The following is a 23,311-nucleotide window of genomic DNA, read 5'->3' on the forward strand; positions in this document are numbered from 1 at the left end:
TGGGAATAGAAGTCATCGAAAACAAAGTAAATCAGTACTTTAAGGCACTTAACACAAACAAAACAACATCATGTGCTTTTTGAATGATCAATTATTTCCTAGTTCTGTTTGTATACTTGGAAAGAACAAAATACCCCTGACCTGGCCTTTGCCTCTGCCTGCTCCAACAGACCACTGAAACATGCAATACTTTGACAGCTCCCTGTAAAGTGCAGCCTTTAACCTTTAGAGTGTTCTTTCTTATGTCTATTCTTGACCTCATGTAGTAAACCAAAACTAAGTCAATCTATACTCCCTCCAAAAATACTGCATAGAATTAAACAGATCAGTTATTGTCCACCCACTTCAAAAACCAGTGAATAATTCTTCAGGCAGTTGTTCATTCGGAGCTTTTTGGAATAATTTAGGAGAGCTTGAGTACAAAAGCCACAAATGGGAACAAATTAACCGAGTACCAGATGAGACACAATAAAGGTAGAGAGGCTACTTTGCTCATTCTAATCAAAAACAAACACCTCACGAAGAACTGAAGATGCGTATGAGCTGTCTGAGGGCTGCTCAACGACTACAAGTTCTACATTTCTCCTCATTACTTTCAAAACGGAAGGAATAAAATGTTCATTTCTGTTCGTATTGCTTATCTGAAACTATGCTCATAGAAAGTAAATGTCAATCCCAGAAGCTGTAAGAGGTGCCAAAAGGCCACACAGATTAAAACTACAAAACGAGTTATCTGTAATTCTCAATATTCTAGCTTTCATTTAAAAAAAATAGGAAATTATATATATATATTTATATACATATATACTCTCTCAGAGTGTTTGTTTGTTTGTTTCTTCCATTCCTTGTATTCCAGTGGTTTGTTGCGTGTTCAAGTTGTTCAAAAGTTTTCAGCCTCTGAGGAAAGAAATCATCATTTTGAAACAATATCTCACTTCTTTTATTGTACAAACCATTTTTGCTCTTTTTCTCCAAACCATTTAGTTAAATTACCATGTTCAAGACAGGGTGGTGAGCATTATCTTGCTTCCAAGCCCACAGAAGGATGACCTGAAAGTTAACTGCAGCAGGAGCCATGGTGTTTGCTACCTCTGCTGCTAACCATTGCTCTAGCACCTGATCCTGACACTAACACTGATGCTGATGCCGGTGCCATGGTTGTGAATGATGTTACTGCTGTGACTCACAAATGCCAGTCTGCTGCTCAAAGCTGTACCTTTCCATGAGACCCACTCTCTGACTGATGAGCCTCAAGTCCTCTTACTTCCACTTCTTCATCACCCACCCTCCTTTCTGCCCAGCACACTCATTGAGAGTCAAGCTCGCCCGCCTGAAGCAATCAGACAAAAATCAAGGGAAAAGCACTGCAAGGCAAACTTTTGAGGAGCAGAAGGGGCTGTGCCAGCACCCAGCTTGTTGATTTTCATTTGTATGTCTCTGCAGAAGAGAAAGGCGCTGGATTCTCGGCCACCAGGTGCTGCCCTTTGAAATGCACCTTTTGCCCCACGAAGAGAAACGCAAAGGAGAAAATAGACAGTTCAGGAAAAACTGTTGTGTCTCCTCAGGGAAAGGGAAGAGGGATACTTTTCAAATCAGAAATGCTTTTATAATTAATTTAGGAGGCTTTTTTTTCCCTTCCCTCTTCCTTTTCTCCCCAGCAGTAGTTAGTTGCTATTTTCACCACCTCCTAATTACTTAGTACTGGTTTGTGGGCGGATTCTGCTTCACACAGCATCCCACACAGGTTGTCATTTTGTCAAGAATTCCTTCATTAACAAGCTGTCAATACCCTGCCAACAGCCACCATTTGGTTTGTTAAGGGAACGGGGGCTCTGGAGTGAAGAGTTGGCTCTGTACTCTTTCCTCTTTCTTTCTTTTTCCTTTTTTTTAAAGAAATAAATAAATAAGGCAAGAGGCAGATGTCTGCCAGTCTGTTCCTTTGTGACACATTGCAGCCTTTTCCTCCTTATTTCTTTATTTATTTTAACTTGCTGAAAGAGCAAGGCAGGAGAGGAAGGAGAGGAGAATCGGTGCAGACTGTGGGTTGGAGCTTGAGCTGCCTTCTCCCCACACTCTGCATCCCAATCCTGGCACCACCTGCCAGTCCATGCCCTCCGACATGCCCAGCATCAGCCTGTGCAGCCAGGGAGAGCTCCGGAGCCACGAAGGCGCAGGTCTGCCTGCAACCTTTAAAGCAATCATCCTAATGAAATACGAAGAGAGCTCGCCTGTCGCTGAGGTACTTCCAGAGGAGTTTGTCCTTTCTCACTAATTAACTGGATTACCACAGATGCTGACGGGCTTTGCCAGGTCCTCCCATCGCTACTCTGTTGAGATGCTGATGATTAACGACAGCTTTGTGCCTCTCCCCTCTAGAAAGCCATACATATCTGCACTGTCATCTTTTTCTTTTTTTCCTTTTTTTTGTTTTTCCTCCTGTTAGCTCCCAAGATCAAATCCCAGCTTGGTTTCACTGATTAGATTTTGATTGTGCTGTGCCTACCAGGTAGGGTTTCAAGGTTAACGCAGATGCTGAGAGAACTGGGGCATCTGTCCATCATCAGGGGCATTTCGGAGGACCTGCTGCTTCAGCTGGGCCTCAGCTGTGTCAGGAAGGAATTCAGCTGGGTTGGCATGGTGACTGCGAGGGAGAAGGCAGACAGGGAGCATAGAGGGACAGAAATCCACACTGCATCCAGATAGAACAAAAATACAGGATGGCTCATATTGGCAGGGGTTGAAGTAAGTAGTACCTCTGGCTTACTTTTGGTCCTTGCATACCAGTGAATCTATCATTCATATCTGGGGAAGCTTAGAGGAACCCGAAGGGTTCCAAGAAACATAGTTTCATTCCTCTTTTTGTCTCTGTCTGATCACTGTGACTTAAATGTCAAGCAGACCCTCCTTTCAGCTGGAAAATCATGTATGTAAGGGTCATATCCAAACATACAGCTCCAATAATTGCTTGTCAGTGTTCTTATGTAAACACAGCCACGCACAAAGGTTTACTGGTGAAGGCAGCTACACATATGGCTTAACAGTAAAGAATGGGTGCCAGTCTTAATTTTGAAAAACAAAGGTATTTATGCTCCTGTAATTCTCAAACACAGACACACAAAAAAAAGCTCTCTGCTATGTAATTAGGAGGAGACAATGCTACCTAATTTTTGTCCTAGTGCACAGACACATTTTTGCACAAGAGTGGTTGCCTGAATGATGAAGGAAGCAGCAAAGACCACTTGAGATTCCAGCATGAAAAGCAGGTTGCAGCTATGTCAGATGCAGCTCTGAAGTTGATTTAAAATATTCAAGTGCAATTTAAACACTTCGGTCTGGATGGAAGAACTTCTCCGTTATCAGCTGCAAATATATCCTAAAGCTAATTGCCACGGAGCCTACGTGAGTAAAGTCAGGGGATAAGCAGCAATTGGAAAAAATGGGCTACATGAAGTGCGTGCCAGTCATCCTCTCTGCTTATATGTTTTCTTATCCTTTCCTCCCATCTTTTTGTCTTTCTTTTCTTATTTAAAGCTCTTCCTGTTAGCTCACACAATACCAGAAGTGTAACACTAGGATAAGAAGAACCAGAGAGAGAAGCTTTGGTTGCCAGAGTATATGTGTGCGTGCACTTTGCAAGACACAAGTATATATAAGTACAAGTACCTTCACGTCTGCCCTCTCCATCCTCTTTTGGCTCTTTCCAGCTGCCACTGCCACCTGCTCACCCCCAAGCCAGGCATTTAGGATGCCACAAGACCAGCCAGGCTCATCCAAGGGCATCCACATGAGGGTTGCCCAGAGCCTCCTCCAAGCATGTGTTGCAGGTCCTCACAGCTCTTTAAACCTGCCAGAAGTATTCAGTGTGTTCCTGCAGATTAAAAGCCAGCTCATTCAGCTCATTCGTTTTCATCTGAGAGCTGTTTTTCTCCCACATCAGAGTAATTAAGCACAGCACCTGTCATAACCTAGTCTAAAGGGCACTACACATTGTCCCTCACATTAGACCTTCCAAAAGTTGGTTAGTAGCTCTGAAAGCAAAACTTTACATAACACATCTGTAGTCAGAAGAGCCAAAGGGAAAAGGAGAGGCTTTGCACTCTCAGCATGCAAAGGTTTGTCTGTTGATAAACATTTACCTGTCTCTGTTCCTCAAGGAGAGCGTACAGGAATGCATTTATTTAGGGTAACATTTAGAACAAAGGCAAGCAATGCATTTACAGTGCCCCAAGTGGCATGTTGTTAGAAGAACATCCCCAGAACACTTGCCTACACACTGGTAGGAGAACTAAAGCAGTAGGAATGGGGGTGTGACCCAGAATCCAGCCTCTAGCATGACCCTGTGCATACAAAAAAATTCATGCATTTAATGCAAAAAAATTCAACAATTAAAAAAAAAAATCATAATAGAATGATAGAATGGCCTGGGTTGAAAAGGACCACAATGATCATCTGGTTTCAACCTCCCTGCTATGCACAGGGTCACCAACCACCAGACCAGGCTGCCCACAGCCACATCCAGCCTGGCCTTGAATGCCTCCAGGGATGGGGCATCCACAACCTCCTTGGGGAACCTGTTCCAGTGCTTCACCAGAAGAAAAGTGCTGAACAAAATTTTCTAAGTCCAATAATCCATTATGGACATAATGGTACTTGGGGATCTGACCACGCGGTTTCCATATACTTTAATGGGTCATAGACAGCCAAATCCTTTATGCAGCACTTCAACAATGTCAAAAAGTATGCCAGGCTATATACCTATTGTTGTTACTGGCTGTACAGCATTAAAAAACTCCGTTAAGATTTAATATATTGGAATTATAAACTGTTTTTTCAAACAAAATACAAAGGAAGGATGGAGTTGCTAGCAGGAATGGCACCCTTGTAGATCACAATACTGCTGCACAACAAGTTATTAAAGTATCGACAGGACTGAAGACAACAAAGTAATATTAGTCCTTAATTTTCAGTATACAATCAAGATAGAACAATGTATTGATCCCTCTGGTAGTGGAAGGTGTAGTATTATTCTTTCTCTTCTTTTAATGAGAAAAATATCACTCCATCCTGGATTTTTTCAGAGCCTTAGATATTATGATTTTCATCTAGGATTTCTTGAGCGGAACTGTTACACTTATAATATGTCTGCGTGGACACTGAATGATGTGTTAAAAACATGTCAGATGTGTCAGAACATGTCCCCAAAACAGTTTCTTTTGACTAAATTTAGCATCCAGTGTCAACGAATGCCACTGTTTTTTCTAGTAAAGAATAAAATACCCAAGTATTAGCATAGAGACATGAAGATACTTTCCCATTAAGTATACCCAAAATATGGAAACTCCTGTGGGCTGAAAAAACTCTGCTGTGTTAGCAATTTTCCTGTTTCACACAGCCAGAAATACAAAAAATAAACAAAAACCATCGTTGCAGAGAGCTAGCCTAGGCTTAATAAAGTCTTTATTTTAAAGTTTTTAATAGCTAAATCATCAAAAGCAGAGGTTATGGGGCTCTCTGTGCTGCACAACTATCATAAACCTAATCTGATCCTGCAGCCACAGTGCCCATTAGCAATTGGCAACCAGACCATAGACAGGTTCGATTCTGGACTTGTCCTTTAGCTCAGCTTCAGCTGGGAATAAACAGAAGTGAAATTTAGCAATACAGAGTCTACTTACTCCCTGTTGCCAAGAAGAGAGCATAAAATGGCTGATTGTTTTCTACTCTTGCAGCTACTCAAGGCTACCCGGAACCAAACCCCCTAGTTTGCTAATTAGGGTGTTGCCATTGCTAAATTATTTTCAGAAAGAGGCATGAGTAAACCCTTCTAATGAGGTGAATCTGCCCCTGTGAGCTTTACTAAAGCAATGCCAGTTTACGGCAATTTTACATGTGGGCTCAAGAGTCTTATTTCATTCATATTAGTATTTGCAGAACAGCTGTCTAAATAGTAACACAACAAATTCCTCGTAGCAGACTTAGTTCAAGACAAAGAAACCTGTTTTTCTTTGAAGAAGTTTAAACATCTACTGCATTTAAAATGCTTTTCAAATTAATGATAGATGCGAACTGTTTCAAGAGAGTTAGCCTAGTTTCTGGGAAAAGCAGTTAAACAATGACTCTGATGAGATTTGAAGCCTACGTAATTAAGTTTTGCATACGTGAGCATGGAGTTAATTTTTTATGCGTCGCAATGTTTCTGTGGAGCGGTTCATTTTTTTTATTGGCTAGCTGTGATGTTTTATCTGTGCCCCTTTCTTTTATTGTTCACAATAAAAGAATAGATGGTATCTATGAAAACTGGTTCAGTTAAAGCCCTGCCCGGGCACCATCTCTAAAGTAGTTTCATGATTTAACAGAGAAATCTGGCAGAAAAGTACTTGGTTAAACACGACCCATGGAAAAAGAAAAGATCAGGTCTCTCATCTCACTGCTTCTTTTTTAGCCACATACTAGCATCATCTTACTGAGATGAATAGTACTACTCCTCACCTGATGCCCAGCTTCTGATTTTGCCCATCCTTCTAGTTGCATTCTCATTCCCACCAGTGAACGTTAGAAGCTTTTTGCTTGGAGAATAGAGTCCACTCCGCAATCAGTTTAGGTCCAAACAGGAGATGTCTTTGATTCTGATGTGATCACCATGACTGCCCTTCCTGACACCCCAGCTGTTGCATGGCATACCCACCCACATGGCTGGCTCCTTTCCTTCCTTGGCAAGGAAGCAGTGAGACATTCTGTGCCTGAAGTCAGAACACAAATGAGTCTGCACAGTTGTGTTGGTCTTGTTTAGACCAAAACACATATGAACGGTTGTATATGGCCATGAGAACATGCAAGGAGCTCCAGCAACTAACAGGCACTGCATCTGCAGGACAGAGCAGGAGCCACTTAGTTATAACCCTTCAAACAAAACACCACAATGACACTGTTCCCTTAGAACCACTTGCTCTGCTCTGCAAACCTTCTCCATTTACACCCAACCACTTGCTAGCACAGGCACATCCCTGGTCAAAGAGTATCTCCAGACTCCAGAAAACAAATCTATTCCCAGTTGTCTCAACTCAGATATAGACTGAGTCTCTCTGCAAACATTTACCCTGACACCCTCTTTCTAGCTTCCTGCTATGGACTGGAAGACCCAATTCAATTACTGTTTGTATCTTTCCAAGGAAAAAGAAAAACTACAGGGACCTGTAATAAAATTACAGACAAAAATTGCAGTGGTTTTGGTCTGTTTGCAGCTTCCTCTTTGGCAGTCTTGAGGTTTGCTGTGCTGCTTGCTATTCCGTAGAAACACAGAAAAATCCATGATGTGTATTTGAAGCCAAGACAGTAAACATTAAGTCAATATTCCTAATGATAAAAGCACATTCTAAAGGCTGTTACAACCCAGGCGCGCCAACCACCACCAACTGCAGGATGCTGCTGTCTCTGCCATGCAGTCAGCACTAACAGTGCATGTAGGTTTGTATCAAAGCAAACATGGGCTGAGGGAAGTCATGATGATAGCAATTCTCAGATGTAATTATGCATATCACAGTTCTTAAAGAGCACTTTTTCAAAGGAGAAACTCTGGGTAAAACTACTGATTTTTACCCAAGTATTACTGCCAGTACATTTCATCACGAGCTCTCAGAGCCCACAGCCTATTTCTAATGTACTTCAATCAGCGCTCTTAAACATAAACCACTAAGGACAGAGGAAAGTGTTTGTGCTCCCTCTAGTTTTATAAAGACACCTTGAAAAGTTTTTTGTTCACAATTAACAAACATTTCTCTCCATTAGTGGCTTATACCATTCAGCTGAAATTCTTGGGTACAAGCCAGAACCTCCACTACGTATATCCCCAAAGGTACACAGGCACTAACATAGGTGTTTGATCAGATAATCAAAATACACAGGTACTAAAAGGCCTTGAGTATCTCAGAGAGGTATTTGAGATCAGTTTCAGCCTGGGGACATTGGTCTTCCTCAGTTCCCAGTGGAGGATAGAGGTATAGGCTTCCTTGGGAGCAGCTCAGGTCAGCTATATCTCTGTGTCTCCCTCGGTTGCCTAAACAGGTTTCGATACCAGCAGCACAATCATGTCTGAGTAGGGTGGGGACAATTTTAAATGCATGTATTCCTAAAAAAAAAAATACAGATGGGTGCTTTAGGAGACTGTTAGGTGTCTCTGTTCTCAGTGGTTTCAGTTGCCTCAGTCTGCACACGCACCAGGCTTTCTAATCAGCCTTTTCATGACAGAATGTTTATGGTATGGCCTGGAAAAAGAAACACCTTGGACTGCCAACCAGCTATCAGCCTTCTTAATTTCAAGCAATTTGAAGAGAAGAGCCTGATTCAGTTATGAATTAGAGGCTTAAGTAACTAGCTTTGCACTTCCAAAAGAAATCTCACATAAATAGCTTGAAATACTGCTTCTCATCCCAACAAGAGCCTACAGCAACAGCAAGAATGTGTGTTACTTTGACATCAGTATGTAGAAAGCATACTCTACAGAGGGAATCTGCACAGAGAGTCGGTGCTTTTCAGTCTGCCTGTTTTAAACACAAATTGTTGCTGACTTGCTTCGACTTATGGTGCTGATATTTCTGCTAGCATCTATTTTAGTAGATCTGGGAAATCCAAATACTGAAAATCTGGTACTCAAGCAGTGCTTCAACAGCCGAACAGAGGGGACAAGGCCCAAAGTCGGTCCCCACAAGCCGACACCTCAGAGCTATCAGCTCAAGGTTAGCTTTTCTCTCGCAACGAAAACATTTCCTCAGCATTAGCAAATAGATTTCATCCCCTCGGTTGCCAAATTGACTGTGCCTTCCTGTTTAGACACCATTATTGCAGATTAATTATTTAATCCAATCTGACTGTCATGCCTACTGATTGTTTACCAGCAGCGTCTGCTTTCCTTTCCCTACTTAGACAGTACAGCACTACCCGAGAAACTGCATTTTGCCGATACTGATATGTATGTGTGGCAATACATGATTTTGAAACAGAACAGATTCTCCGCAGCCCCTTACCAAACAGCATCAACACTGTGTCAACGTCACCACGTCGTCTGTCCACTTTCTTATCCCTTGCACTGCTGGGGGGACACCAACTAGTAGTTAGCTAACATCAGCAAAAAGATGTGCCAGTTGTTGGTGAGACTCATTTTGCAACCATTTACATTGCCCAGCGGTATTTTCTGCTTAACCTCCTTATTTGCAATTGACTACAGGAGAGACGAGAATCGAGATATTTATCATGACGAGTGATATCTATGGGAAAGAAACGGTATTTTAGTCATCCGCTAAAAAACTGCTCACCCCCGGTAAGTGGGTGAATATACTCTTTCAAGGCTAACCGGAGGAAAAGAACAATAGTTTAAAGCTTCACTGCTCCAATTGTTCTGTCATCCCTACAGCTAGCAACCGTTGCTGCCTGAAAATTGTCATCTGGAAAATTTTCCTGTGAAAAATGAACAATCTCCTCTTCTGTCAAGAACAGGATTTGGCGAAGAAATGCGATTTAGCTCCTTTTTTGAATGGGATAGCTCATATAAAATTAAACAAGCACTGCGGGTTCAGTGGGTTTCCAGACTTTTCATTCTACTTTCATCTTTTGCAACCCTAAACACTTGACTGAACAGGACTGATTTTTTTTTTCCAGAACCTTTTCCAATCTTCCAAACCATCAGAGAGTTGAGTATGACTGAAAAGACAGCAGGAGCAAAAGGAGAAAGAGAAATCTTAAAAACTCAGCCAAGAATTTAAGCTTTAAAAAGCTAAAAATAATAGACACTTAGGAAAGAAAGGAGATTAACAGCAAAAAACCTTCAATAATGTTCATATTATCAGACTCGGTGACAGAAAAAAAGAGAGAGGGGATTAATACAAAAAACATCCTGAGCAATATATTGTAATCTAATTTTTTCAGAAAACATTACAGTCAATACAGTGCCGTTGGTAGCTGTTCTTTGTAAACAAGGATAGATAAAAGCATGCTCAAGCACCCCATTATTTGCCTTTTACTCCCAGCTCCTTTTACAAGCTGTGACTCACCACTGTGTAGAGCGACTTCTGTTTCTTTCCCTGATTATAGTCTCTGATATGTATTGTCCCATACCATACATTACCACCTTATTTCTGGTAACATCAATGACACAACAGTGTGATGGAAAGAAGTCTTAACTGTAATAATTTATGAAAATTGTGCAATCCAACTATTGACTGCATGACTGTATTGGCTAAATATAATAGCAGGGTGTTAGAAAACAAGACTTCCTAAACACACAATGGAAAACTTTGTCTCAGAGATTGTCCTGAGGATCTCACTGCATTTATCATGGACAGCCAGCCCCAACTGGGAAGCTAAAAGGCAATGGATAGACAAAAGTTGTTTGGATAAAATTTGCTTTACAAAGTTACTTGTATAAAAATGAGAATATCTGTGCTGTATTAACAGAGGAAATGATGGGGATGGAGCAAGAAGGCCTCTCTGAAGGGACAGAAGAAGGCAGCCTTTTCCTGTGACTCTTTCCACAGAGTGAATGGTTTCAAATAAGGATCTTACTGTCACAGCCCCCTTTTTCTTTAGTGAAGCTCTGCTATGATTAAGGCATGCTTGGTTAGCTAAGAAGTCTGTCTAGTCACCAGTGACAGTTTGCTTCCAGTGAGAAGGAGCCCCCAGGCTCCTCACTGAGGCTGTGACTGGCACTGGGTGACACTCGCTGGGCTTCAGTCTGATGCTGGGAGGACACGGGAGGAAAAGAAATAGATCTGTGGGAACAGAAAAGAAAGGCAGAAACAAGAAAACAAAAATAGTGAGTCAAGATCAGCCCACCCTACAGCCACATAGCCCTACTAGATGTCATTGCCTTAAAGGCCGGGATAAGGTGATTTCTGCTTACTTTTCTGTTTTGATTTGTTCCCCAGCTTGTTTAACAGATATCCCTACTTCATTCATTTGGAACCTGTCTAAAACTTCAGGTAAGTATGCAGTAGCCTACCATAAGATTTGCAGTCAGTGTGAATGAGACATTCAATTGAAGTACCCTGATAGAGATGCCAGGTGCAGCCTCCTGTGACCAGCAGCACTGGTAGTCTACCTGTGGCCATTAGTACTGGCTGTGTGTCACCTGCTCCTCAGCAAAAAACTGTGCAGATTGAAGGACAGCAAGCTGCTTCTCCTTGCCATAAGGCTTTTTCAGCTTTAATGTTTCATACTCATTTTCTCCGCAAAGAAAAAATCTTTAGCTAGAAAACCTTTTCTCTCGGATTAGATGCTGCTGGCGACGCAAGAAATAATAAAACTTCCAGATTAACAATATTTTTCAAGTAGTGAATCAGATGACTGATATCTTCATTTCACCTCTTTTAGCTACTCCTGCTTATACGAGAACATAATTTCCCTCTCTCGTTTTATTTTGGGAAGTTCAGCAGTGCAAGGATGATACATAAGGACCACAAAGCAAACTTGGAGGCTGGAGATGCAGAAAGAATATTTGTTAAAAAGTATATAATTGTAAGTGCCAGCTTTTCTATAAAAAGGAAGCTGAGAAGCATGCTATGAATGTTCATTTGCAAAGTTTCAAGCTGTGACTGTGTAGCTGTGAATTTCATTCCACTATTGTCAAAGCAGCGCATTGGTAATTGGCAAGAATGGATGGCTAGCCACATACAAAGTAACAAAAGTTACAAGATCAGCAGCAGCTAAATATACTTGCTTCTTTTACAAAGCGTATAATCTACTTTTCTTCTTTTTCACCCAAAAGCGGCGTGATAGGTGATGAAGAATAAAGTTAGGGCATAAACTGGAAGTGCAGTCCCTGAGGCTTAAAGCTGGGATTGAAGCCATTGCTCTGACCTTCTTTCTGCTCTTTGGCAACACTGCGAGAGGGGCCAAGAGACAGCAGCACCCAGCAAGTGCCCATCAGCAAGCTGCTCAGCAAACCCTTCAGGGACCACCGAGCGCTCAGAGGTATTAAATCACACGGCTGTTGCTGCAAATGATGCTCCCCAGGGAAAGCATCACCAACTGGGAGAGGGAAGGTGAAAGCAGTTTCTCCGCAGTATTGGGTGGGACATGATATAGCACACAACACGATAGTCTGCATCTTGGTACAGCACCTGTGTATGGGGCAGGAATTTCATCTCAGCAATAACCCAGATTGCAGAATATCTGCTATAAATTCCCTCACTGTGAGAGAGATGCTGCGAGTAAAAAGATTGTACCTTTTCTGGAACAGCTGCGAATCACTTGACATTTAGGCAATACTGTAATACAAATAATAAATAATAAATAATTTATAATTTATAAATAATAATAAATAATTTGGCTAGAGTCTCTTGGATCCTTTAATAAATGCAACACTTGAGCTGCTGGTGTCTCTTGAGCATTTTTGAAATGTTATCGGAAAACACAGGTGAAGGAAGATCCCACTGGTAGCTTTGAATGTCTTCTAATGATTCTCTATCCAGATAATTTGCTTAGACTCATCACCTTTGCTATCATAAATCAAACTCTGATGTGATTTCCAGTCCCTAAGCTACCCACACAGAAAGGATATTGTATTAGGATGTTTTCTGTTGCGTTTTATCCCCTCCTTCAAACAAGAAGTTTGGTAGAAATCAAAGCAAGTTTTGAAATTATAGGGAATTTTAAAGTAGTTTTCTTTTTGGAGGGGGATGGAGGGGGTTCAGATGAAGAAATGGCTCCATCTAGTCCTTTCTTTTGGTGGAGAGTCTGAATGAAAGCATGTGGAGGCTTACAAAGTAAAAAGACTCTTTCTTTGTATTGCTTACTCTGTAGCAAAATGGAAAAACTTTTAACTTCATTCATTATGTTGCTTTACATAAAATTAACTTTCCAAGACATGGGTTGTGCCACTCCAACTGCTGTCCTGGAATAGTGAATTGGAAATGGACTGAAAACAAGGAAACCACTGGTGGCAACATCGACTGAGTGAGAAGAACGAAGCTGCAAACAAATAAAGTATGCAGAAGCACATCTAGCAATCCTTTAACCCAGAAAGGGTTCTTCTAGTAGAAGCAGGAAGCAGGAGTACTCTAATTATTGAAGAATTTTCATTATGCACCGAAATGTGGGTATTTCAAACCACCTTTAGTTTTGAACATGCCAAAACCAAAACTGGTTTAAGACACCAGTGAAGGAAAATCACATATCCATCCCCAAAAAGGTGATTTGGGCTCCAAGCTGAAATTCCACAAATTGATTTCAGCCATTTCCAACTCTTCTCAACTCACATACAAATGTAGTGCAAAACTGAAAGGCTCTGCTTTCATCTGAGTTTTTTTCCTTCTAATCACCTCCCGGTGTAAAATTCTGAGCAAGTGGCTCAGGTAGTGTAATGCATCCCTTCTAACATCAGGGCCACTTCTCCCCGTGGGTTATACTTCCCCCTGCACCCTCATGACCTGTAGTATCGACAGGATAATATGGAGGGAGGTATGGAAGGAACATGGCCAAGCAGGGTCCTGAGAGGGCTTGCAGGGAATGAGATGCAAAGAGTTGTGCAAAGGCACTGATGAAAGGAATCGCTATGGGGAAAGGACTAGAAACTGAAGTGACTGCAGGCAGGCAGGCAGGCAGGGAGAGGTATGAAAGAATAGCAGCAGATGGAAAAACCTGGAAAAGATGCTGGATTTAAAGGGCAGCAGTAAAGCATGATCCCAGCAGGGGAATGTTTGCCACAAAAAAGAGAAGCGTCAAGACTAGAACAATTAAATAGCAGGGCAGATTTGAAACTCTATTTTCTTAAGTAAGGTGAATGCCAGAATGCTTTAAATATGTTCACTTTCAGCCATCATTTTGTGTGTAAGGGGAATAGGTTAAATTCTTCCCCAGGGTTGAAAGAGAAGGAGACCTATGGAATAAAAGGAGAAATTTTCCTTTGCTTATCTCATCTGGAGGTCAATGATCCATCTGGAACCAAGCGAAGGACAATGGGGAATGGCATCTTTTCAGAGAAAACAGTGATCCTCTGAGCAGGAACTCCTTCCTTGGCAGGAGTGGTCCTGTGAGAAAGGCAGCAGGTGATGCAGAGATGTGTCGCATAAGAGGTGTCAGAGACACATCGATAAATGTTTTCAGGATCTGAGAAAGAAAGCTTGAGCAGATGTGCTGCCCTCCGCCCAATAAGAATGCTGCTGAGACAGAGCAGCAGCCTGACTGGTGTGCTCCCCCAGCCGACCAAAAGAAGAAGCTGGTTTCATTTAAAAAGGCTCTATTGCTTCCCAAGAACATTACCACCTATATCAGCTCCCTGTGAAGAGTTAAGTCCTCATTTCGGAGTGGCTGTAGGCAAACAATGGGGCCCAGGCTTTCAAGGCCAGGCCTTGAGACAAGGGGACCTCTCCTCATACACTCAGGCCATGGTTGGGGTCAGTACACGGAGGCAGCAATGCACTACAGCTGACCTTTCCTTCTTCTGCCTCCATCTTGCATGTTCCCCCAAACTGGCTCAGGTTATTGCTGGCTTGTTGGCCTTGGTCACCTACCCAAGAAGCACTGGCTAAGTAACAGCTCAGCCACCAGTTCATCTCTTTCCCTTTCTTCTCCCTCTCCTCCCCACCAAGCAAATGCACTTTCCTAAAACCTTTCTGTTGCTCTCTGCCTTGGTTTTTCAATCACACCTCCTTCCCTTTGCTCTGAGATTCTGCAGAGAGAAAAAAAACAGGAGTTAAACAGCAATGAATAAACTGACTAAGGCACATAGATCCACGTAGAATCATAGAAGCACAGAATGGCCTGGGTTGAAAGAGACCTTAGAGACCATCTAGTTCCAACCCTCTGCTATGGGCAGGGTTGAACCCACCAGACCAGGCTGCCCAGGGCCCCATCCAACCTGGCCTTGAGCACCTCCAGGGATGGGGCATCCACAGCTTCTCTGGGAAACCTGTGCCAGTACTTCACCATCCTCTCAGTAAAAGAATTCCTCCTAACATCTAGTCTAAATCTTCCTGTTTCTAGTTTAAATTAATTTTTTTCCCTTTGACCTATCACTATCAGACGGTGTAAAAAGTTGGTCTTTGTTTATAAGCTCCCTTTACGTACTAGAAATACACAATGCAGTCTCCCTGTAGCCTTCTCTTCTCCAAACCAAACAAGCCCAGCTCCCTCAGCCTTTCTTCATAGGAGAGGTGCTCCAGCCACCTGATCATCTTTGTGGCCTCCTCCAGACCCAGTCCAAGAGCTCCATGTATTTCTTGTGCTGGGGGCTCAGGCCTAGATGCAGCACCTCCCTCATCTTGTTGGCCACCCCCCTTTTGATGCAGCCCAGGATACTGTTGGCCTTCCAGGCTGCAAGTGCACACTACCAGTTCATCTGTAGTTTTCTGCCCACCAAGACCCCCAAGCCTTCTCTGGGGCTGCTCTCAATGAGTTTTTCCAGTCCGTACACAAGGCATTGCACTTGGTTTTGGTGAACCTCATTAGTTTCATGTGGGCCCACTTTTCGAGTTTGTTAGGGTCCTTTTGGATCTCATCCCTACCTTTTGTCAGGCCATCTACACCACACTGCTTGGTGTCCTCTGCAAACATCTACACAGCACTGCCATTTAGACAGTCTGCTTGGGTTGGCTCCTCTCAGATACCCAGCTCCATCAAGCCCATGGCAGTACTACTGCACATCTTCTTCTGGATGTCATCCTACAGGGGCTATGTCAAAGCATAAGGAGGATACTTCATTCCTTTAACCATATTTCCTCTTCCTTTAACTTTAGGAAGAAAATGTGAGCACTGATTATAATACTTAAAAGGTCATCTTTCTGTTCCTTTTCTTCGTATTTGCCTACCAGATATTGTTGTAAAGGCAGAATTTCACTTTCAGTAGAAGTAAAGCTTGCTGTAACAGAATACATATGCAGTTGGACATATGCAGTGTGGCTGTAACTTCCTCCCCACACACGGACCATTTCCCCTGGTAACTGAAACACTTATACAGTGTGTTGGGTGACAAAATATATTAGCATATTCCTTATATAGAAAAACCATATACTGCTGTGTTTTAAGCATAACTGGGAAAGAAAGTTGTAACATGAGCTCTTGAAAGTTGGATTCAGAAGAGTGAGCATTAAACCTTCCCAAGGAAAAGTCTGAGTTGAGATTTGGCTTCTACATTAAGTTCTGGTGGAGATGTAGCAGGCAGCTTGTATTTGCTTAGGGAATTTGGCATGCTTCATTCAAATGCAACTGGCTTGATAAAAATGCACATATCTTCTGCATAAACATCAAGGAAATCTGTATTTAATGAAAGCAAGGCTGCATGTGCACACACATAGAGGAGAAAGAAAGGATGAAAAAGAGTAAGGAGTGCAAATGAAAATCAGACAGTGGGTGAGTCAGATCATCCACTCATCAGAACCTATGTTTGTCTCCTAAATTCATGTATCTACAGACTAATACTGTACAAGAAATACTTCCTTTCTTACTGAGGAGTTTGTACACGTCTCATGCCAAGCAGAAGTCTCTATATACTCTATATAGCAATGGCTTCAGCTCAGAGGAAGAGGACTCGCATGCTTCCTTCCTTCCTTCCTTCCTTCCTTCCTTCCTTCCTTCCTTCCTTCCTTCCTTCCTTCCTTCCTTCCTTCCTTCCTTCCTTCCTTCCTTCCTTCCTTCCTTCCTCCCTCCCTCCCTCCCTCCCTCCCTCCCTCCCTCCCTCCCTCCCTCCCTCCCTCCCTCCCTCCCTCCCTCCCTCTCTCTCTCTCTCTCTCTCTCTTCTTTCTTTCTTTCTTTCTTTCTTTCTTTCTTTCTTTCTTTCTTTCTTTCTTTCTTTCTTTCTTTCTTTCTTTCTTTCTTTCTTTCTTTCTTTCTTTCTATAAGCCTTTGAAAGAATAAAGAGCTTAATTCCCAGTAATTCTAAGAGAAATGAAAAGCTAAGAACATTGCGCCCTAAGGCCCAATCCAGTGAATGGCTCTTAGAGAGAAGCCCACCTTATCTGCAGAGAGCCCTGCTTAAAGTCAGGATAACAGAATTACCAGACAGGGAGCTGTACTCTGAGCGGGTAAGAGAATACAGAAAATTACTTGTGCCAGGATCCTGGCATTCATAAAGCTTGACCCTGCCCTAGCACATCATCCTGCGTGAAATGATGAGGCTTGTGAAGGCTGCTCTATCTGTCTTCAAGGAATAGCACCAATATCAGCTCTTCCAGCTCTGCAATAACAAGACGTGAAGACTTGGTACCTTTAATAGCTTGTTTATAAGTCAGCTTGGATTTCTATCCCCCATGCATGTGCCTGAAGCTATAGTCCTGCAAGGACAAACATTCTGCCTTCAGTTTTCTTACATATCAGAGGGGTTTCTGCAGAGGCTTCAAAAGCCACAGCACAGGAACAATAAGCAGAATAATTCTGGATTTGCCTTCCTAGAAATGCCCCTCCCTGCTGCCGATGCTCATGTTTTGACATAAAAGCTGTTCTGGAGCCACTGATGTACTCTACTCTTGCCTTTTATGAGGTATCTATGAGATCTATGGCATAAAATCTAGGGCACAGCTGTGGATGAAGCAGTGCCATTTTCACCCCTCTTTTTCTTTCTGTGAAGCTGCAGCTTCTTTATTCTTCTTTGCTATCAGTGAAAGGAGAAACTCCTTAACTATTTCTCTTGGCATTTGGTTTTTAAAGATTTTTTTTTTAAGCATCTATTGCTACATATGCTTTACTTTTCTGTTTTCTTTCCCTTCTCCCAGTTATTTTTAAAAGAATTGCCTCAGCCACATTTACTTAATATTTCTGGTATTTTAGGACTGTAAATCTCAAATACCAGCATGAACTTCAGATAATGAAATAGCTTGAAAGAATGTACTCAAGCTGTCCATCAGCACTAAGGTTTGATACGTGACTGAATGCATAGAGCTGGGTACACGGGGAATATTTTTAATAGGTTTTTTTCTTTTTTTAATGCACAACGCTACCACAATAACATTTAATAAAATGCTGAGAAAAGGAATAAATAAATGGTACTTTCTGCAGCAGTCTGAGAGCAATGATGGACAAGATAAATACTTCAGTGCTGTCTGACCAAGAACTCTGCAACATGGTTCAGGTGTAAGGGCATTCCAGCTAACGGTGAATTTGTCCAAGAAAGCATTTAGTTTGGAGATACTATTTCGGAATGACTGATTGGTGCTGTAATTGTTTAACGTTTCTAATTATTTTTATAGCTTAAGTGTAATTCTGCGGAGGAAAATATTGTTTTCTTTTACATCTGTACCACAGAGTAATTTAAGAACAGGTAAAACTGAGCTCCAAACAAAAATTTAACACAGTTACTCCTTACCTTGCTAAATACTTTCTCATTGAGTATTTCCTGCAATGAACACGCACAGTTCTTGCACTCACAACAGGGATACAATTCTTAGCAACAGCTCAGCTTCTTAACTGCAGAACTGGATTAAAAACATGTCTTCTTTCTATTACAGTTTTAGGTCCCGATCCACAGCAGTATTAAAGGCTAATTTTAAAAGTCTGAGTAATTTCATTGTCTACAATGACAGCACTGTGTAAACTGGCTTCTTAGTCTTACATACAACCAAGTATCACTACTGCACATCAAAACAGATTGCTAAGAGAAAGGAAGATGCTTTATTTTCATGCAACTAAAATACATAAATATGGAACCACAGAAATACTCCTGACTGTTCTCTGGATATGAATCTACAGGATTAATGCTTGGATTTCTTGTTGATGGTTAGAGACAGTTATCATTACCTCATTCTCCTTCATTTTGCCCACTGATAGAATTCTCCTTTAGGATAAGAAGCAAGAGAATCTGGCATACCTGTTGTTCAGCACTAACAGATGTCACTGTTATTATTATGAGCTTAATCATAATTCAGCTGCATGCAGTATGTTACTGTGTTTTACGCTGGATCTAATGAAGCTGCAGATACACTGAAAGAAACAAGGGGGAGAAAAAAACATCTCTATTTTGCAATTCTGTTGGTGCCAATAAATATCTGGATTTTTATTTATGGTTTTTTATATGTCTGAGCCAACTTAATACACTGGAAAGTGCTCATAAATGCCAGAAGTACAGGACATTTTGAGTGTAAAGTACTGCAAACTAGGAAAAAAAAGGCACTTGGTGACTCAGCTGCATGGCCAGTTTCCTCAAGCCACTCATTATTAACCCCGTGCTCCTTCTGACCTTTTCCGTCTCTCTCTTGAACAGAAATGAGAATACAACTGGAGGTCAGATGCTTCCCCATTGCTCTCAACCTCCATGCGATCATTTCCAGCTGCAGAATGAGTCAATTTGGGAGGGCTGTTTCTTTATGTTAGAAAGCAATCATTAAGGAAAAATTAGGTGGGTTACACAGTTGTGTAGGATATAACGACCTCGATGAACATAGTAAGGTCTCTTGGCAGCCGTGATAGTGAAGTTGCTTTTGAGGTTTGCCAATTGCAAATTTGAAGTGGTGGTTGCAAAGTTTCTGGTATGGAGGAGGAGAGGATGCTGTACAGGGAGCTAACATTGTTTTGAGAAACATGTTGAGGGATGCCACCCCTCTTAAAATACATTTTTCCAACATATGGTCAACATGTCGTACTTTAACACTTTTACAAGTCAGAGATCTATGCATTACTAACCAAAGTAAGGTGCAGCTAACGCTAGAATACTGCTCTTCCTGCAATCATCTTCTTGTACCTTTGTCTTCTACTTAGAGCTCCATAACCACCTCTTCCTGCTAAAATGGGAGTCAGATGGCAAGTGCCAGTGAATTAGTAGCTTAGAAGGACTTAGGAACAAGAAATGAGTCTGGGGTTTTGAAAGAAATTTAAAATGGGACATTACCTGAACTGCTTTCCACTGAGAAATGGTCACCATCCTACACTCTTTCTTGTACCCTTCAAGGCAAATATGAGAAGGAAAAAATTAAAATTTATCTCCATCTATGAAGCTTGACTTTGTGCCTTAGAATAACAAATAGAATAGAATAATTTAGGTTGAAGAAGACCTCTAAAATCAAGTCCAGACATCATGTAACACTACCAATTCCACTACAAAACCTTGTCCCTAAGTGCTACATTCACACATCTCTTAAAAATCTCATGGGACAGGGACTCACCACCTCCCTGGGTAGCCCATTCCAATGCCTCCATGGAGAAATTCTTCCTGATATCCAATCTAAACCTCCCCTGGAGCAACTTGAGGCCACTGCCTGATGTCCTGTCACTTGTCACCTGAGGAAAGAAGTTGGCATCTGCCTCACTGCAGCCTCCATGTCAGGTGTACAGCCCTCAGCTTTTTCTTTTCCAGTCTGAACAGCCTCAGTCCCCTCAGCCTCTCCTTGCAGCTCTTGTTTTCCAGTCCCTCCACCTGCTTCCTTGCTCTTCTCCAATGTGTTCCAGCAGCTCAAATCCTTCTTGTAGCGAGGGGCTCAAACTGCACACAGCACTCAAGATGCAGACTCACCAATGCTGAGTACAGAGAGAAAATCACTTCCCTGGTCCTGCTGACCACACTACATCTGGTGCAGGCCAGGCTGCCATGGGCCTTGTTGGCCACCTGGGTACCCTGCTGGCTCACATTCAGCCAGCTGGTGACCAGCACCCCTGGGACCTTTTTGTCAGACAGCTTCCTAGCCACTCCTCCCCAAGCCTGAATCACTACATGGGGTTGTTGTGCCCCAAGTGCAGCACCTGGCATTTAGCCTGGTTGAATGCCACACAAGTGGATGTAGTCCTTCAGTACAGCTCACTGAGGTCCTTCTGCAGAACCTTCCTGCCCCCAACCAGATCGACACTCCTGCCTAATTTGGTCCCTGAAAACTTATTGAGGCTGTATTCAATTTCCTTGTCAAGATCACTGATAAAAATGTTAAATAAAACCAGGCCCTTGAAAATGCCACTAGTGCCCAGCCACTAACAAGCCACTAACAGTGGCCTCTGGGCCTGGCCATCCAGCCAATTTTTACCCAGTGAGAGTCCATCTGTCCAAGCTATGAGCAGCCAGGTTTTCCAGGAGAAGGCAGTGAGAAACAGTGTAAAGTGCCTTGCTAAGGTCCAAGTAAATACCCAGTCTTGGTACCACACATCCCTATAAGCCTGTATGATAGCTTTATACTGACTATCAAAGGAAAAGTCACTTAAGGTAAAGCGGATAGGGAACAGCGGAATAAATTGTGCATATATGGTTTAGCTGCATTCATTACCATGATAATCTCTTGTTGCTATGGAGAAGCAGGTTTTGTACGTGCCGGCACCATCGGGTAATTCAGTGCCATGCTACCAACTATTGCAAAGATTTCAAAGACGAATGGCAGAAGTTTCTCTTTTAAATGGGGAATTTTGAGGGACAGAGAACATACATCTCCATTTAACAATTTAAGGTTTTCTCAGCCATTTGAAATCTCTAGATCTTCAGCACACCTAATGCAATTACCTCTGCCTGCAGTAATTATAAAGAAGTCAACACAACACAGAATCCTGAAGTTCATGACATAATGTAAGTATTGTGGTGCTAATTTTTTTAATTCAATAACATATTCCAGCAGATGACACATATTAGAGCTTTTCTTTTCTCTCTCTTGGCATTGACTAACGATGTGTTTTTTAAGAGTGTTTTCTATGCTTGAAGGTAAAAGAAAGGCAAACGGCAACATGGAACACTGCCAGGAAAGAAAAAAAGAGAGAGAAATACAGTAAAAGACTACCTAAGAAATGTGAATAGTTGAGTGTCACAGTGCATGCAGTCTATTCAGAAGCCAAAGATCGCATCTTCCCACCTCATGCAATATTATGAGGGATTTCTTAAAAAGTTTTTTTTCATATTTAATATTTATACTTTCAAATTTCCTTCACGCCTTAAGACTAGAAAAGGTCATTTCTGCAAACAATAAATCCCTATTCCCCAAACTGATGCCAGGGTGAGGCATTTTTGAAAAGCAGACCTTAGCAATACCAGCCCCCATGTGCTATGCAAGCTGGGAGCCCCGCAACAACAGCTGCTCAAGAAGAGGCACCAGGCAAGTGCCATGATCTGCAAACATAAATGTGGTGCCAATGCAAATCCACTTGTCTTGAGTATTCCTTGGATTTCAAAAGAAGTGGGCTTAGGAGAACTGGAGTTTGTGGAAACAAGTGACACAAGTGCACAAGGCTGTTCTATAGGCAGTGTTTATTTATAAAAGATTAGCAAGAATATAAGAGAGTAAATGCTTTTAATCTGCACGTTCTACCTAGCTCTCACTAACTGGCCTGAAAAGCACAGATTTACTCACATTTTCTTCTATCATTACATCTCCGATTTGTGATCAGATAGCAAAATAAATAAATAAATAAATAAATAAAAATAAAAATAAAAATAAAAATAAAAAAAATCTTAAATAGCAGGCAGCTTATCAAAACTAAAATTCACGTGTTTTTTGTTCTCAGCATTTGTAGCAGTTAATCTCTCTCCTCACTTCCCCCTGGGTAAGCTCGCATCTCAGAAACAGACTGGCATCACTCAAAGAAAACAGACAGCAATCAACAACAAAGGGCCCAGCGTTCACTCCAGCTTTCCAGGAAAGATGGCAATCATCATTTTTTTGGCTAACACGAAGGCTGAACCAGGACATCCAATGACAAAAGGTTGATGTAGAATAAAGACAGAAACAAAACTGGAACACAAATCTAGGAACCCAATGTATGCTGCTGGTAGTGATCAGTTTAAAGAAGTGTATTTTTCTTATTAGTTTACGCAGCTGACCACTGAGTTAAATATACCTGTTGTTTTCTAACAATTGTGTGAGCTATCATCGATGCATTTCAGTAGAATTATCAGTTCGAGATTCAGAATTGCTTTACTATAATATGCATCTGAATACACACTTGAAATTTAAATGTGGTAAACATTTAATTAAAAATCTTCACTTGTAAGAGGTAGAATGACAGTAAACAGAACACGAGAATCAAATCTCAGAGCTATCTTCATAAATTCCCTCAAAGTCTGTAATGATCTGGTGCGCAATCAGTGCTTAGATGGCATACATCTGACAGCTCAATCAGTTCCTCATGAACCAGACTGGGAGGATTTCCACACCTTTGACAGCTTTGGCTCCCAATCCTGGCTTACTGCAGCAGCAACCAACCCCTGTATTCCCAGCTTCACACTGGAGCTTCCATCCAGTCCCTGTGCTACAGCATCAAAGCTCCAGCTCTCCCCTGACCCCCGTGGACCTGATTCCCATCCTCAGCCCCACAACACTGTTATCAGATACGATGTGACTATTTTAGGGTATGCAGAAATTAGTGGGTGAAATCACGCCCTGCATTATTCAGGAGATCAGACGAGACAAACAGTTCCTTCTGGCCTTTA

At 41.9% G+C, this 23,311-nt stretch overlaps 1 long non-coding RNA gene across 1 annotated transcript in view; it reads right to left on the bottom strand.

The window, feature by feature from the left end:
- Positions 1 to 803: 803 nt before the first annotated feature.
- LOC140249176 (uncharacterized) overlaps positions 804 to 23,311 on the bottom strand; it is an 87,666-nt gene continuing 65,158 nt past the window's right edge. Inside the window, exon 5 of the long non-coding RNA XR_011902956.1 lies at positions 804 to 897. This is a non-coding gene — a long non-coding RNA (uncharacterized lncRNA). The remainder of the gene's footprint in view (positions 898 to 23,311) is intronic.

Source organism: Excalfactoria chinensis, chromosome 2, assembly GCF_039878825.1.
Source record: "Excalfactoria chinensis isolate bCotChi1 chromosome 2, bCotChi1.hap2, whole genome shotgun sequence".
NCBI classification, from domain to species: Eukaryota; Metazoa; Chordata; class Aves; order Galliformes; family Phasianidae; genus Excalfactoria; species Excalfactoria chinensis.